The sequence below is a fragment of the Maniola jurtina genome, chromosome 10 (assembly GCF_905333055.1).
Source record: "Maniola jurtina chromosome 10, ilManJurt1.1, whole genome shotgun sequence".
NCBI classification, from domain to species: Eukaryota; Metazoa; Arthropoda; class Insecta; order Lepidoptera; family Nymphalidae; genus Maniola; species Maniola jurtina.
Window position 1 is genome coordinate 14,213,304 of NC_060038.1, and position 17,997 is coordinate 14,231,300.

General features: G+C 38.6%; 2 protein-coding genes across 5 annotated transcripts in view; both read left to right on the plus strand.

The window, feature by feature from the left end:
* The window catches only part of LOC123868765 (carbonic anhydrase 2-like), a 41,038-nt gene extending 29,375 nt beyond the window's left edge, over positions 1–11,663 (plus strand). The window contains exons 10-11 of the transcript XR_006796711.1: positions 1,954–1,958; positions 11,650–11,663. The gene's annotated coding sequence lies outside the window, so the exon portion shown is untranslated. The remainder of the gene's footprint in view (positions 1–1,953; positions 1,959–11,649) is intronic.
* Positions 47–17,997, plus strand: part of LOC123868717 (adenomatous polyposis coli protein-like) — a 64,751-nt gene continuing 46,800 nt past the window's right edge. For 2 of the 4 annotated variants that reach the window (XM_045911278.1, XM_045911281.1), the window contains exon 1: positions 17,019–17,295. The gene's annotated coding sequence lies outside the window, so the exon portion shown is untranslated. Of the gene's footprint in view, positions 161–893; positions 964–1,523; positions 1,610–8,716; positions 8,977–17,018; positions 17,296–17,997 lie in introns of those variants that run through there. The other 2 variants (XM_045911283.1, XM_045911280.1) reach the window with 2 other exon arrangements.

Sequence of the window (17,997 nt, forward strand, 5' to 3'; positions counted from 1 at the left end):
ACTAAAGCTGTCACAATTTTTGAAAAACCCATTTTGTATCTGTCTTCTAGATAATTTGCAAGCGGCCGCAAGTGCAAGTGAGAAATTTGTTGTGATTTTCGAGTTATTCAATGATTTGACGAAAAAAGGGCTCAATCGGCTTAAAATCAACACTGTTATGGTAAGAATATAAACATTTCTACGTAAAAAACCTGGTGGTTCAGTTTAGAAACCGAAATGAACAGTTATAACATCTTGATGCTACTAAATTTTTAACGAAGTTTTTACGAAATTGTAGATAAAATTACGATAGTTTTCCTATAAGAAGCGATAAGTATAATATTTTAATGTTAAGACCTATTCACGAGCAGATTGTATGGGTTAATTTAATTTGCAGATACCTTTTGACTGTAGAATTCTACATGTAGATTATAGGTAGTAGGTATTATAAATCTACCTGCAACTTATTGATAAATTCTTGCTAAGTGAGCACATTATTATCAGCATTGCCCTTTTGGTTCACCTACAATTGAACAATGTACTATTTTGTTTTGTTTATACTTAACCCTTCAATGTTCTGTAAATTAACCTGGTAGGTTTAAAAAAAACCACTTATAGCTTACCGCTTGAAGTTCTAATAAGTTAAAGTGATATTGTGAAATGATGATAGTAAATAAAAACCAGGCTGATTTTATTGTGGGCTTTTCTCAGACCTGGGTGCATTTGTACCCTCCAAAATTTAGTTTTAAGTTTACTAAGTACATCATTCTAGCACAAATTCAGCAAATGGCAATCAAAAAGTGCAATAGTACCCAATATAAATGAATGCTTTTAGTTTAACATAGTCTACTTGTGGCGTATGATAGAATGCTTCCCCAATACCATGCTTTAAGCGATGTGTTTGTTGTAAACAGGCGGGGGCAGGTGGCGTTGGTGCAGCTCACTGAGCACGCTCCACTCCGCGCCCCCTCCCACGGTCTATTGGTAAGTTGATTAGTTCATTTGCAAGTCTAAATGTATTGCTATCCCTTTACAATACTCTCTGTGGAAAGGGATAGCATCAGATTTAGCCTTGTTAGCCTAAACACTGCTAAACTAAGTGTTTAGTTTAGCTTAGAAGCTCAAATTACAAGATAAGGGAAATGATTGTTGGCATTGGATTGTGTTAAGGTACTGTAATAATGCTAAGTTTTTGCTAGCGATCTGGGTGCACCTTGTATATTCCTATCCTTTTCATAGTGGACCCTGTGGAAAAGGAAAGCACTAGATTTTTATTTAAATAAATATTTTTCAGTCATCTTTCCTGTTCACAATCTCTGAACTAAAATGACAGATCCGCTTAACCACCTTAAGCTAAGTGGTGGTTAAGCTAAGTGGTTAAGCTAAGCTTGCATCCCGCAGATGGACATAAGCTACTTGTATCCTGGAAAATCGTAGATATCCAAGAGTATTTAAAAAAACAGATACAATCTTGTGCATCATCTGATAATATTTAAAACTGGTTATTGTTCTGCACTTAACTTGAGAATTTATTTCATATTCAGGTTGTCGAAATTTGCTTCTTTGGATTACTACTTTCAACTCAAGTTGGCGGAGTTCTCATGGAGTTCCAAAAGACTTACACCAAAAGGTAATTTTTTTTATTCACATAATTTGTTATTTTATTTATTCTTTAATTTAGATTTTATTTTAGATATGCGTAGCAGCATCAACGTCCATCTTGAAATGAGGACATTGAGGACATTTTAACGCTAATGTAAATGGCACTAGACGTTAACCGTTCAAGTGTGATCAAATTTTTATCAGAGGAAACTATCGCGTTATTTAAAGCGTTGTTGGGCATTGACGTTAACCATAATGTAGCTACGGCATTATAGTTTGAATCCCGCAATCCCGTATACTGTTACCTACTTCCGATTGCGAATTTGTTCCCTTTCTCGAGGCAGGGGTTGCTAATGGTTCGGAATTTTCATTGGGATGTGTAGTGCTTCGAGGGGATTTGATACATGTTTGATTATTTGTTAGACGTAACTTAGATGTGGGGAGGGTCAATATGAAAGTGCTAATAGTTGCAGAATACCTTTTTCCTTTTTTAGGGTTCAGTACTAAAACAAACGGTGATAGCCTAGTAGTAAGGTAGTCGGCTTCTTTTCGGGAGGTCGGGGGTTCGATCCTGGGCACGCATCTCTAAATTTTCGGAGTCATGTGCCTTTTGAGCAATTAAATATCACTTGCTTTAATGGTGAAGGAAAACATCGTGAGGAAACCTGCGCACCTGAGAGTTCTTCATAAGGTTCGTAAAGGTGTGTGAAGTTGTGCCATATTGATCTCTTGATTTTTAGAGTTCAGTTACCAAGTCTGCCAATCCGCATTTGGCCAGCGTGGCAGACTGTGACCTAACTAAATCCTTCTCAATGAGACCCGTGCTCAGTAGTGAGCCGGCGATACTGTCTGTGTGTCAAAATTATTTTAAAAAGGGACTTAGAGACGAGTACCTGAAATGTTAACGCTAGATAAATGTCTACCTAATACTAGCACAGTTACAAGAATTTGACATTGAAAATTATAAAACATAGTCCTATCATATTATTAATGCAATTCAGTCATTTTTAATGATAATGATAAATTAACACTATTTTAAAAAGGTAACCAGTTCTCGTGGGAGTTAGGTATTGAAAAGAAACAAAACATTCATAATTCAGTGTGAATTTGAATCTAATTAGGTAAGCACTGACGAAGTTAAACACGTGATTTAACGGTAAATGTATGTTTGTGTTTTAAAGTTTATCTCCATAAATCTTAAAGTATAAAAGTGAAAAGATGTGAAACATTAGGTAATATTACCAGAAGAAGGTAATTCAAAGTTTATTTATTTACTCTACTAGCCGATGCCCGCGACTTCGCCCGCGCGGATTTAGGTTTTTCGAAATCCCGTGGGAACTCTTTGATTTTCCGGGATAAAAAGTAGCCTATGTGCTAATCCAGGGTATTATCTATCTCCATTCCAAATTTCAGCCAAATCCGTCCAGTAGTTTTTGCGTGAAGGAGTAACAAACATACACACACACACACACACACACACACACACACACACACACACACACACACATACAAACTTTCGCCTTTATAATATTAGTGTGATTCTATTGAATACTAGCTGATGCTCCCCACTTCGCGTGGATTTAGGTTTTCAAAGAAAGAAAAAACCGGCCAAATTGAAAACCACCTCCTTTTTGGAAGTCGTTTAAAAATCCCGTGGGAATTTTTTGTTAAAGATTTGTATTTTATTTATTTTATTGTACACACACAAAGTAAAATGTCGACAAACATACAAGTATTGTATGTATTTATGCCACATCATCACTTCTCATTAGGTGTGATTGTAGTCAAGTGTGCCTATAATAAAAAATTAGAAAAAAAGCTGCAACAAAATTGTATGTAAATCTTTGACCCCCATGTAAGTTCAAAATTACACATTTTTCAGAAATCTGATTTTTTTATGGGGCTTTTGCCAATTGCCAGTACAAATTAATTAAAATCAAAGTATAATTCATTCTAAAACTATAAAATTTGAGAGAATCTCCAACAAATGCATACACTTTCTTTGCCCAAATACTCAAGGTTCTTAAAATGTGTCTTAAACTCGACAATAATCATCTCGAATTCCGAAAGTTAATTCGAAGGGGAGAAGTGAGGGATTACACGATATTGCTTGGAGATTAGATTTCATCCCCCCGAAACGTTTTGTCAGTTATCATGGGCGCAGATAACTTCATTACGCATCTAAAATGAATCGGAATGCCTCAACAGTCTCCAGTCGACATTATATTTTAGCCAAAGTCTAGATAGGTATAGTAGGCAAATGGTCAAGATAGGGTCTAGTCTAAGCCCACGTTCAAATTCTATTCATTTCGTATTGATTTTAAAGAAACTTTAGGTAACTATAGGTAAGCACAAGTAATAAAAGGTTATCCAGGGCCAACTAGGACTTCAGCTGATTAGATGTTAGTTGGGGAGATGTAGATGATTGATATAATATACTGTATACGCTGTATACTTACCCAACACCGTATTGCTATTCCCAATCCACGTGTACGGGCACGTTGCAGCACACAGGGTCGACAACGTGCGAGAGCCGACACGCCGCGTTGAAAGCGTGATTCGAAGAGACTAGGTAAACTATTTTTGCTATAAAAAACAAATAGTGTACGTGTGCCCCAGTTATATTAGGGGTGACTGCGGGGGGTGCAAAGCGAAAATACATTTCCTTATTATAATTTTGTTGCTAAAAATATACATTAAAAAAAAAAGAATATTAGCCATGCTAATCATGACTGAACTCTTTCCCCTCCAATTTAGCGTAAAAGCTTGTGCCAGGAGTGGGTACGACAATAGTGCAACGAGTGGGGTTTGAATCGCCCACCTTTCGGAATTCAGTCCGCTTCTCAACTGTTGAGCTATCGAGGCTCGATTATATACTAACTAGCGTATGCTCGCGACTTTGTCCATGTGGACCACATGCCACCAAACACGGTCCTCCGCCTTCCTAATCCACTCCCAGTCACCTTCTTCAGGTCATCGGTTCTTCAGGAGCGGTCTCCACTCCAGAACACGTCTGCCCCATCGGCCGTCGGTTCTACGACAAACATGACCTGCCCATTGCCACTTCAGTTTGCTAATCTTTTGAGCTATGTAGATCGCTTTGTTCTTCTGGGAATTTTCCTCTTTCCGGATTTTATACCCAACATAGCTCGCTCCATAGCGCGTTTAGTGACTTTTAGTTTGTGGACGAGGCCAACTGCCAGTGTCCAAGTTTCAGCTCCATATGTCATCACAGGTAGGACACAGTCTACAACTTTTCAATATGCATTTCCGCCAATATTTGTTAATACAATTATCTTGTTTTTTTTTTATTATCCTTCGGAGCTATATAATTTTTCCAAATTTATTATGTACTAATATTATGCGATCGGTCATGTATATTACATTGTGTTACCTGCATGAGTTGTGTGTGCCCGTAAGTGGTGTGTCACACTGAATAAGACTATACTATTGTATTTTTAAGTGTTTTGTGAACATGCTGTGGGCGTACCTTAAAATAATAAATAAATAAATATTGAGAGAGTATCGCCCAATCAGAGGTAATTCCGATCATCACACTGTAGCTGTTAAAAACAGCAAAAGCACGCAAACTGCACTACAAACTTTCCATCGAGAGGAATCAAGCAGTTTAATTCCATCTCCGAAAGATAGAACGTTGCAATGCAAACTAATAAAAGAATGCTCTCATATTGATCGTGATCTGTTTGATAAGATTGCACCTACAGCAATGGCTTCCGTGGCTCAAATTCATTGTCCATTTGTATTCTTCATTCGCTGCTTCCTGTGCAGATACGTGCCTCGAATGTATACGGTGTAATTACTAATTACTTGCTATGTTATTAATATTGTTATAGACTTATATTTGCCACAGGTTTCTGTGCATACAAATTTTTATTTTTTATTCTGATACAAGCTAGTCCTTGACTGCAATCTCACCTGGTGGTAAATGGTAAGTAATGATGCAAACGGAAGCAAGCTAACCTGGAAGTGGTATGGCACTTTTTATCAAACCTTCCGACATTTCTTTGGTTTCTACACGGCATCGTACCGAAACGCTAAATCGCTTGGCTTTGCCGGTAGGATGGTAACTAGACACGGCCGAAACCTCCCACCATACGAGACCGGAGGTTTAGAAATTTAAAATTCCAACTGAACTTGAAACAGGCACAACAATCACACAAAAAGTTTTGAAGGAAACAAGTGGTTAAACAAAATAATGGGTATAAAAAGTATTTGCCATCTTAAAACAGTAATTCCAAAGTTTTAAAGATTTTCTTCAGTCGATGCCAATGCAAAAAGTGAATTCCTAAATGAAATAAATTGAAAAATCTAATCCATTAGACACAGTCTAGGATTGGAACTTGGAACAAATTGTCGCCAAAGTGGCGTCGAGAAAATTACCGTTGTTCCGCGAAAACTAACTGCCAATGATATTATTAAATTAAATTAAATTATTGTAAAAGAGAAGTAGAAAAGTGTCTAAAGTGCACATTCGTAGAGCGCTATTCTCGCGCGTTTTGTATCTTTTGTCTTAATTGTCATAAAGAACGAATATACGCTATGTAGGTATTATGAACGTAAATGTCTATAGTAATATGTCAATGAACACAGCAGATTTGCCATTGAATATCAATACCTTTATCGATGTTATCAGCAGTCTCCATGTCTACAAAGCTTTTGAAGGTCGACAACAATATAGAGTGGATATGAAGTAAGGCTGTGAGTGCATGGTATCGATTGGGCAGTCTTCCGCCCACGGGGCGCCTCTTCTCTGCATCGAGAGATCAATGCCAGCATATTACTCACTTTTTTATCACTTACCTACAGCTTTTATTTTACTTCATCATCATCGCGTGCCTTCTTCGAAACAAAGTTTTGCGATCATCATTCGAAAAGCTTCCCTACCTAAAGCCGCCTCTTTTGACTTCAGGTAACTAAGGTTGAAATCTATAGACCTCTTTGACTTTGCTTAGAGTTAAAATTCAGTTAAATCGAGACAGATTTATACCGGCGGTATAACGCTGTCTCGTTTTAACAGTGTCTTAAGTCTGAGCAAAGTCAAAGTGCGCTCTATAGATCTCAGCCTTAGCCCTGTCCAGCCCTTATATCGTCCAACCATTTGCGTCTTTGGTGACCTGCTGGAGCCCTTTTGCTTTCAATTCTACCTTCCTGCACTAATCTTCGGAATGAGAATTGGACTCCTCTCTGTAAATATACAAAGAAAGCAAGCTTCCTTCGCATGATGGTGGGCATGAATTCTCTCTTTGTGCACCAATTCCAGTACCTTGTGTTTGGTGTAAAGCTGGTCCAGGTGATCTTAAGCATTTTTCTGTAGATACACATTTTGAAAGCTTTTTTCTGCAAAAACTTTTTTCCAAACCCTTATTGTCAAGAAATTGACCACCCACATACAATTTGTCGTATCGGGGCATAAGTTCGCGAGTAGTAGCTACCTATTGTAGGTGCTTAATGCAAGTTGTAATATCCTAATATCAGCATGCTCCATGTGTTCAAAGCTTTTGATAGATCAATAACAATATTGAAGGAACAATTTGGTAAGCTGCGAGATATAGTATCGATTGTGCAACGTGCATACTTGGGTTTCCGCCCACGAGGCGCCTCGCCTCTGCGCTTAGACTGGTGTATTACTCATTTTTCACGGTTTCGTACCGACCTCAAGGAAGAAAGGAACCTTTATAGGCTCACTTCTGCTGTTTGTACGTCTGTCTGCCAAGTTTTTCTCAAGAACGCGTGGATGTATCAAGTTGGAATTAAAATTAAATAGTCTACGGTCAAGTAAAGTAAATAAACCGAAAGTTATGAGATTGTTGTTAAGCGGAATTTACATTACGAAATTAGTGGCAAGAAATTAGTTTCTCGACATTTTAGACCGTTCAGCTTTAGACTATATAAAAATATTTTATACCTTTTCAACCGAGAAGAAGCAGCAAGAAATTCGGTGGTTGTTCTTTTAAAAGATTCAATTTACAATATAATGCCATGTTATGTAAAGTCGGCAATGAATTAACTTACAATTATTACATTTGCACGCTCATATTCTGATTAATTTCTTTAATGTTATCCAAGAAACCTTTCTACATTAAAAGGCTCATCTTGATATTAAAAAGCTATATAAGGTTCCTCATATCGATATTCACCAAAGCGGTTTCATCGACAGCGGCCCGGTAACAGACCGCCATATCAAACAACGCCCTCTATCCAATACATCCATTCAACACCGACCCTACCCCATCCCTAAATTATCACGCCAATATTCCCCGCAAACAATAACGCACTTTAACCACTTTGTATAAAGCTCAAACTTAATTGACACGGATGGAGCTTATGCTCTTGTAAGTATAAGACATGATCGATTGTCAGCACTCACCAAGGAACATGTAAAGGAGTAGACATTGAACTAGGAATCAGCTGAGCCAGCCGTAGCACATTCAAATATCTGAGCTCTGACTCTCCAACTTTTCGATCTTAACACACTTTGAACTACATTTATTTATTTTATTGTATTTTCATGCACTGTATATGGCAGATTGTGAACGGGGCTAACCTTATATTGTACCTACTATCTTAGTAGAATATGCTATCCACACATACACAGAGCACACAGACGCAGACGCGTATCTGACACAAACGCAGCACATACAATATTTGAGTCTTGATTCTCCAACATTTCAATCTTAACACTCTTTTAATTACGTCATTTGAGGCAGTTTCCAGGAGACTAGAAGAAGACTTTGGCAAAGAGTAAAGTTGCAATTCAACACCCTCTATATCCGAAGGAATAGCTAATATGAAATAGAATAAACTCACCCTTCGATTAAATAAACTTTGTCCTAGTGGTCCCATACTTTGATAGAACCAACCTAAAACAAAACATAACAAATCACAAGCACACTTCCAAATATTTTTCGGACCCAGTGGTCGCATCATTCGGCAGAGGCGAGCGCTGCGTGCAGCTTTTCCATTTAGGGGTGGGGTTGCGTTGTTTTCGTACAGCAGCTAATATTCCGATGGAAATAGCACCGTATACTGCAGGTATGGAGTAGAGAATGGCTTGCCATGCGCAAACACGCAGCCTCCCCCAGTTTTGCGTTCGATCCTTCCAGTCGCCTCGCCGGCGTGGCCCGGACGCGTACCCGGAAAATTAAAAAAGTAAAAAAAAAAGTGAAAACAAATCCACTCTTCCCTTCTCTGTGAAGGAATGCTGGAGGATTAATGAAAAGGAATAATTTCGCGTTACTAGCTTCAGTGGTTAACTACGTTGAAAGGAATCTTTGTTATATAAAAGCGTTTTCAGTGCCAGTGACAAGTGTTATATTTTTATAAGCGAATTTACATATTGTTTTCTATGCAGTGGACTCAACTTGCGCAGTTTGAGTAAGCTTAGTATAAAGAGCTTAGTTGTTTACAGGATATTTTTTTCGAGGAACATTCCGAGGTATACAGTACGTTTGGCTCTTTTGATGTATTGGGTATGGTGTGGCTTGATTGTAGTTAGGAACGCAAACAGAAACGCTTCCGTCTTTGTGAGACAAAAGCTTTTGAAATCTGCGGCGTGTTTGACGGTCTGCAGAATTGTTTGCGGTTTGATGACATAATGGAAAATGCATTTGCTGAATACTTTGGCTTAGTAAACTTCTAATTTCCAGTACATATTTAATAGATACTTAAACCGTCGCAATATTATAAATGCGAAAGTGTGTCTGTCTGTCTGGCTGCTAGCTATCCACGGCCCACCCGTTTAACTGACTTTGATGAAATTTGGTACAGAGATAGCTTGCATCCCGGGGAAGGACGTATGATACTTTTGATCCCGGAAGATCAAAGAGTTCCCACTGAATTTGTAAAACCTAAATCCACGTGGACGAAGTCACGGGCATCCTCTAGTCTATTCTAAATTAACTTATACTGTCTGTCCTATGACTGGGCAAGGCCTCTCTCCAATTTTTCCAGAGTTGCCAATTTCGTGCCTCTTCGGGTCACCTAACTCTTATTAACTTAAAAAAAGAGATGGTTCTAAATTGATGCGTACTTTTTTTCGTTGTGTTAGGTACTCCGTAACTCCGTCAAATGTGAATCGATTTTTTTATTTTTTATTTTATTGAAAGGATGTATCGTCAGGTTGATCCCTGGTGAAGACCTGATGAATATCTTCACTATCTATATACCTAAGAACTCAACGGGATCTAACCCGTCTTTAATCAGTCAGTCAGTCAGGCCTCAGGACAAGTCTATTTATATGTAGATAGATTGCCGAGTAAGTAATTCGCTAATACTCAGAGTAAGTTTATAGCGTAAATATGATATTATCAATGACACGAAGGTCACCTCTTGCAATGAAAAATCTAGGTACAAAAAAAATATACAGAATTTTACGAACACGAATAACTAGGTAGGATTAAATTGGCACAAGGTTAACAAGATACCTTATCAGATACACAAGTTGTTTAAGATTTACATAATAGGAAATTTCAGACTGCTTTCGAATAAACCCTTCTTGATTTATTTGACAATGTCGCTTATTTTATGCTCTACAAAGATTTTTTGAAATTCAGATATAAGTTAGCCCTTGACTGCAATCTCACCTGGTGACAAGTGATGATGCTGTCTAAGATGGAAGTGGGCTAACTTGGAAGGGGTATGGCAGTTTTTAATAAACCCATGATACCCCCTGCAGTTTCTACACGGCATCGTAACGAAACATAAATCGCTTAGCGTCACGGCTTTGCCGTGACGCTAAGCGATTGCTAACTAGCCACCAGAGAAATTTTAGAAATTATAAAATTATAAATTTCACCTGCCGAGAATCGAACCCGTGGCCTCTTACTAATAAGACCACAGCGCTCACCACTGCGCTAGAGAGGTCGTCACTAATGAACCTTTCCTGATTTATGTGAAAAGTAGATGATGCCCACCAGTTCGTCCGCGTGAATTTAGTTTTTTTTTTAAATCCCGTGGAAATCCTTTTATTTCCCGGGATAAAAAGTAGCCTATATCAATTTCCGAGATTCAAGCTATCACTGTAACCATGTAAACCGGTTAAACGGATGGGTCTTTAAGAATCGCGTAGAAACTCTTTGATTTTCCGGAATAAAAAGTAAGGCCTATGTCCGTCCCCGGGACGTAAGCTAAGTCTGTACCAAATTTCATCATAATCGATCAATCTGTTGAGCCGTTAAAAGCTAGCAGACAGACGGACACACTTTCCCATTTAAGTATAATATATGGATGTTGCTTATTTTACGCTCTACAAAAACTAAAACGGAAACGCAGCGTTTCCTTGTCGCAGTAGAATATATATTATGTCAGAGAATAATCCACAATAGCGTATAGATTTAGAACTGTAGTTCATTGCCAAAATTAAATCGATATCATTGTAGGTTAAAGGTTGTAATGAAAGTGACTTTGTGAGATTCACCACAATCTTGGCCATTGTTATGTTATTTTTTGACCGACTTCAAGAAAGATGGCAGTTCTCAATTCGAAGCATTTTTTTCAGCGATTTTTCTCCATAACTCCGTTGGTTGGTAGACTTCACACATCTTTGAGAACATTTTGAAAAACTCAGACATGCAGATTTCCTCTCGGTATTTTCCTTCACCGTTAAACTTGTATAATTATCCTGAATTATAGGAATCTTCATTCAGGTTTTGATAAGGTAGTTCTTCCTTAACTGTTACTTTATAAGTAATAGACACAATTAATTGTTATTTCTTGTCCATTCACCACGGTCGGGTAGGTCCATTATTCGTTTAACGCGGCGATTAATTTCTTTGAAAGTGATGACGCAACTACATTAGCATGTAACGAACAACTACAACGCATGTGACACAAAGCAAAGCCGTACAACCAAGCGATTTAGCGTTCCGGTACGATGCTGTAGAAACCGATCAGGTCAGGGGTATGGGTTTAATGAAACTGCCATACCTCTGCTAATTTAGTCCGCTTCCATCGAAAACTGCATCATCACTTACCATCAGATTGCAGTCAAGGACTAACTTGTACCAGAATAAAAAAACGGCCAAATGCGAGTCGGATTCGCACACAAAGGGTTCCATACCGTCGTACTAAGATATAGGTACGTACCGAACACTTTTATGTAGAACGCAGTGTTCTACATAAAAGTGATGGGCAATTATACCTGAGATACAGAGCAATGATGAGGTCGAGTTGGAGTGCGTTTGCCTAGAAGATGCCTATTCACTCTTGGTTTGAAGGTTATTTCTTTGAAAGTGGGTGACGCAACTCCATTAGCATGTAACGAACAAATGCAACGCATGTGACACCACGACACTGGTTAATACTATCCGTCAACAGTATTTGGATCACGATGATAGTGATTAATTGCAGTGACACCATGATCCCTGGCTTCTGTCTGAATAGCTTAGTCACTGAACTGTTATAGACACTCACAAGGAAAATATTTCTTCTTGTACATCATTTTGGAATCTCAATTCCTGTGTCTGGTTTGCCAGTTTTCTGATAAAGAGTATAGTTATATGGTAATATTTTAACCTGTGTAACTTTGAAACTTGCATAACATACTACAACCCTTGCACTTTATTGATTAAATGAGTATACTTTTATTGTACATCACAATATTAGTACAGGAAAAACACATACAAAGCAAAACAAAAATATAGGCAGGTACAACTTGGCGGCCTACCTAACCTAACGATAAGATAAGGATGATGACGGAGTTGAGAGGTGGACATGGGAACTCTTTGCTGGCTTACAGCACGAAGTTGAATACGGATTCGTTTGTGTTGTTTTCATAAGTACTTTTGAAAAGTGTTAAAAGCCTGATGATGCAGATGGATGCTGGGAATAAAAACTCTAAAAGTATGTGGCAGGGTAGTCGAGTTTGTACTAATGTATTGCGGTGTTTTAAAAAGTTTTGTCTGTGAAACTATTTGTTTAAATTAACCTTATTATCCATTAATCAGCAGTATTTGATGTATTGCCTGTGCGTGTTATATTGTATTATTCAGTAACGCGTAGTACACATAGGTAGATCTTCGCGCGCCATATTTCATCGTACATCGTTTCGCAAGCTATTTCCTTCTGCTTCGTGATTATCTTCGTCGATCGAAGTTTCCAACTCACTAAACCTTATCCTTGCTCCATTAAACTTAACGTTTTTTAGCGCTAGAATATTATTTACTAGCTGATGCCCGCGTCTTCGTTCACTTGGATATAGGTTGTTAGAAATCCCGTGGGAACTCTTTGATTTTCCGGGATAAAAGTAGCCATTGTGTTAATCCAGAGTATAATCTATCTCCATTCCTTTCAAGCAAATCCGTCCAGTAGTTTTTGCGTCACAGAGTAACAACCATACACACATACATACACACAAACTTTCTAATAAACATTTCTAATCTTAAAACTTTATAATATTAGTGTGATTAACATGACGTTACTACGTAGGTATTAAATTGTTGTTGTCGTCGTCCATCAATAAATAAATATACATTGCTGGATAGAAATAGGTCTTTTATAGGGGCTTACACGCCACCACAGTCTTCGCCACATGAATCCACCGCGGCTTGAATGCCTGCCTAGACGCTGCGCTTTCAGGCGTGAGCCTGTGAGGTCGTTCCAGCGCCTTAGGAGTTAGGACCTCTACCGGTTCTTCGAAATTGCCATATTTCAGGTTCGCAATGATGCAATTCATTAATCTATGTCGGTTACTCTGGTTTTTCTATGGTCCTGCTCATTTCTGATTTGATTACGTAGAGGAACTCCGAGCATTCGTTCAGCTCTTTCCTTTACCTGCTGAGTGACCGTGAGCTTTCTCATGAGGCCAATATTAAAATATTGTCTCTGTAAATTAGTATAATGCAGCATCTCCTCACATCGTTCTTCGCTTCGTGAGCCTGTGAGGTCGTTCCAGCGCCTTAGGAGTTAGGACCTCTAACGGTTCTTCGAAATTGCCATATTTCAGGTTCGCAATGTTTCAATTTATTAATCTATGCCGGTCACTCTGGTTTTTCTATGGTCCTGCTCATTTCTGATTTGATTCTGTAGAGAAACTCCGATCATTGCTCTTTCCTTTACCTGCTGAGTGGCTCTGAGCTTTCTTATGAGGCCTATATTAAAATATTGTCCCTGTAAATTTGTATAATGCAGCATCTCCACACATCGTTCTTCGCCTTCCTCATCCACCCACTTCACCACTACCTTTGTAAATAAAATAGCCCAGCGGACTGGAAATCTCACACTGCGTTTACTGGGACGTTTTTCCGCAGCATTATGAAAAGAATGGCAATATATTTAGATCTGTCATTTTGGTTTAGATTAGAGATTACAACAACAGAATTATCCACATTGTGTAGTCAGATAAAACTTAATTTTTGTATGAAATCAAAGACGTTTATAGACTTATCGCTGCATGAATTATTTTTTAAACGTTTATTTAATGAGTAAAATCACCGATCCATATCTAATTCTAAAACATAATCTCGCTGTCTAGTCTAGTTTGTAGCCGTCATCTCATTAACTTTGCAGACTGCTGCAGTGACGCTAAACTTTCTTTTCTTATGCTAATTGCTAATCACTGTACACTGCGCGTACAATTTTATTGCTCTTTCTTATTTATTTAATTTGAGAATCATATCATGTGAAAATATTTCGTATTAGATGATGCCCGCGACTTCGTCCGCTTAGATTTCGTTTTATTTTATTCCATAGGTACTCTTTGATTTTCCGGGATAAAAACTTGCCTATATCAATTTCCGGGATGCAATCTACCTCGGTTCCAAATTTCATACAAATCGATTAAGCGGATGGAAGGAATCCCGGGGGAACTCTTTGATTTTCCGGGATCAAAAGTAGCCTAGGTCCGTCCCCGGGGGCCGGGATATAAGCTAACTCTGTAAGTACTAAATTTCGTCAGAATCGGTTTTAACTGTTGGGCTGTAAAAAAGTAGCAGATAGACAGACATACACACTTTCGTATTTATAATATTAGTGTGGATAAGCTGTTGCACGCGACTTCGTCTGCGTAGTTTCTGTTTGTCCACTACTGAATCGCTCATCACTCCTGACAGCACTTTCCATAATAAGTTGAGGTAGTTCTCTTATGATTTCGTAATTCAATTAGTTGGTAAAAAAAGTAACCTGGCCTAACAATATACTAATTACTAAAACAACTGATTCTAATCCAGTTTTTATAATGGAAAGAGAGCCAACGGGTGCGGAACCTTCGTTATTTTATAAAAGCTGAAAGTTTCCTAGCTCAAGGAGGAACCATCAGCGAATATGAAGTTTGGATCATAATGGCTTTGGGTGATAACGAAGAAAATCTAAAAAAAAATAGACTTTATACTTTGAGGTAAAATTTTTACACCTTTATAACCTGTTGTCTCCCAAAGCCACCATGATCCAAACCTTATAGTCGCGGATCGTTCCTACATGCGCCGGACACAATACGCGGAGACACTTTCAGCTTTTATAAAATAACGAAGGCCTGGCACGCGCTGGCTCTTAGTCCATAAGTTACAAGACTTACAAGTAGCGCGCTATCGTGATGTATGCAAATGCGTAGACACCGGTTCCATCGAACTGAGTTGTTATGCGCTTTCTTACGCGATTCTGATTAGTCGCTCTGTTTAGTGATAGACTATTGGCCTTTGCTAATTCACGTGTGACTTGTCTGTAATGCGCATACAATATACATACATGATGATTTGAAAACTGCTAACATAATTGCTGATTGACACGCATTACACGAACATTTTATTTACAGTCACCTTAATATTCATTTGTCACAATTGACTGCCGAATCTCGCACTGGCTCTTCTCAGTAGAAGCTGTTTTCCGAATCAGTGGTAGGGTCTTAAGATATCTGTGTCTTAACCTTTTCATGGTTTATCCGTTCAATATTGAAGTTTGGTACAGAGAAAGCTTGCATCCCAAAAACTGCCATAGACTACCTACTTTTATCCAGGATTTCCAACAAAAAAAAACAATGCAAACGAAATCGCGTTCAATAATCCATATCTGAAATCACACTGATATTATAAAGGCGAAAGTTTGTATGTGTGTGTGTGTGTGTGTGTGTATGTTTGTTACTCCTTCACGCAAAAACTACCAGACGGATTTGGCTGAAATTTGGAGTGGAGATAGATAATATCCTGGATTAGCACATAGGCTACTTTTTATCCCGGAAAATCCCACGGGATTTCGAAAAACCTAAATCCACGCGGGCGAAGTCGCGGGCATCGGCTAGTATCAGAATAATTATGAAATATAATAATATGCATTTGTTATTGTTGATTACCTTTTGTTAGGGCACGTTGTTTCCTACTCATGTCCTCAGTATTATAATTTATAACACATTACATCATGACCTACCCTATCAAGTTGTACAGTAATCTAATATGCGTCTACGTGCCACTTCGTTACACATGATGCGTTTACATATAAGATACTTGTCTTGACTTACATCTACATCGAATCCATGTACTTAAATTATTTTTATGATTCTCTTCTTCATCACACCTTAGTATTTAGCTAAGGTCCATTATCATCAGTTCAATGCAGGCATCTTAAATAGGCATCTTCTAGGCAAGTATAGTGGGGTTCCAAAAAAAAGAAAGGGTTATTGAGTGCTCTGTTGCCAAGAACAGCTGGTCTATACTGTACAGAGCACAACATAAAATTATAAACGCACCTACTTACCCGGGGAAAAACGCGTTCGCTCCCTGGTGTTTGTGTTCTATAGTATTTGAGGATTCTATAAAAAAAGAGTAACTTTTTAGGCTGATTATATTTAAAAAAAGAAATACCTATACGTTCGTACTGAGCAATATTGTGAAGTTCCATAAAAAGAAAGAGATTTCCGTTGCCTTAAAAGTTTGGGAGGCGCTGGTGTCCACGTGAATTTACAACCCCACTGTAAACTGCACACACACAACACAGTCAGTAAGTCGCAGCTCGCGGGCACTGCGCGCGTCGACCGCGCATCGGAAAATACATTATAAAAAAAACATAGTCGAATAGAGAACCTCCACCTTTTTTTGAAGTCGGTTAAAATAAACGAATGGTCTACTGACCATGGAGAAGTAGGTAACCCACCGTGGCAGTTTCTCGGGGTACTTTTGATTGTTGATAATTTTCAGGCACCAATGCCTTTTCTCTACAGCGCACCATGTTAAATTATGAACGTACCTCCTTCCACTAGGCTAATTTTATAAATAAAAGAAAAAAAATGCGTGTTTGCTACCCTAATATTCAAGCTAAGCAACATTGTGAGGTTCCATAAGATAGTTCCATAAAAGGTAGGAGTGTATGAGTTATCGAGTGTTCCGTTGCCTTAAAAGTTTGGGAGGCGCTGGTCTCCACGTGAAATTACAATCCCCCTGTAAACTGCACGCACGCGCACGTTGCGTTAACACAGTCAGTAAGTCGTAGCTCGCGGGCACTGCGCGCGCGTCGACCGCTGATCAGAAAATCCATAAAAAAATACGAATCGAATTCGATTTCGAATTATCTAGTGAATGTGACATTACTTTTCTTCTTTTTTTTTAATCACCGGAGTGATGACCAAGTGGTTTGAAGACTAGTGTTTTTGCGATTCGTGTTGAAACTTGAAGGGTTAATAAAACTGTGCCTTATCGGAATGCGTAGAGATCGTCACGCACGGCCGGCCCAGAAGACTATGGAGAAGTAGCCCGCCGGTGGCAGTTTGTCGGGGTACTTTTGATTGTTGTTGATAATTTCAGGCACCAGTGCCTTTTGTCTTTCCAGTTGCAGTTGCGTTGATTTGCCTTACCGTTATGATTGCTGTAGTTTTACTTACCTCTAGTACCTTAGTGCATTTTGTACTTACGCTGAAATTGTGTTATTATAGATTCTTTTTTCGTTTCGTTTTCAATGCCGCGTCGTAGAAACACCGTAACTGAAGCATTTAAATGTATTATTTATCATTCGCTGATGATTTTGAGAAAAAAGCGGTGATAACCTAGTAGTTAACGCGTCGGCTGCGTCGGCCGCATAGTCGGAGGTCTTGGGTTCGATCCCGGGTACCTCTAACTAAAAGTACAAGTATCTATACCTAAGTGCTTTAACGGTGAAGAAAACATTGTGAGGAGACCTGTATTCCTGACAGATCTCCATACTATGTATTCTCAAAGGTGTGTGAAGTTTGCCATGCTGGTCCAATATGGACCGAACGACTAAAATTCCAATATAGAACGACTTAAAACCTTCTGATTCTGATAGGAAACCCGGCTCAGTAGTGGGCCAATGAAGAGTTCATCATGATGAGATGCGAAACTAAGCGAGTTTCACAGCAGTGAAATCGCGAACAAAAACCGGCCAAGTGCGAGTCAGCCTCGCGCACCGAGGGTTCCGTACTCGGGTATTTTTTACGACATTTTGCACGATAAATCTATA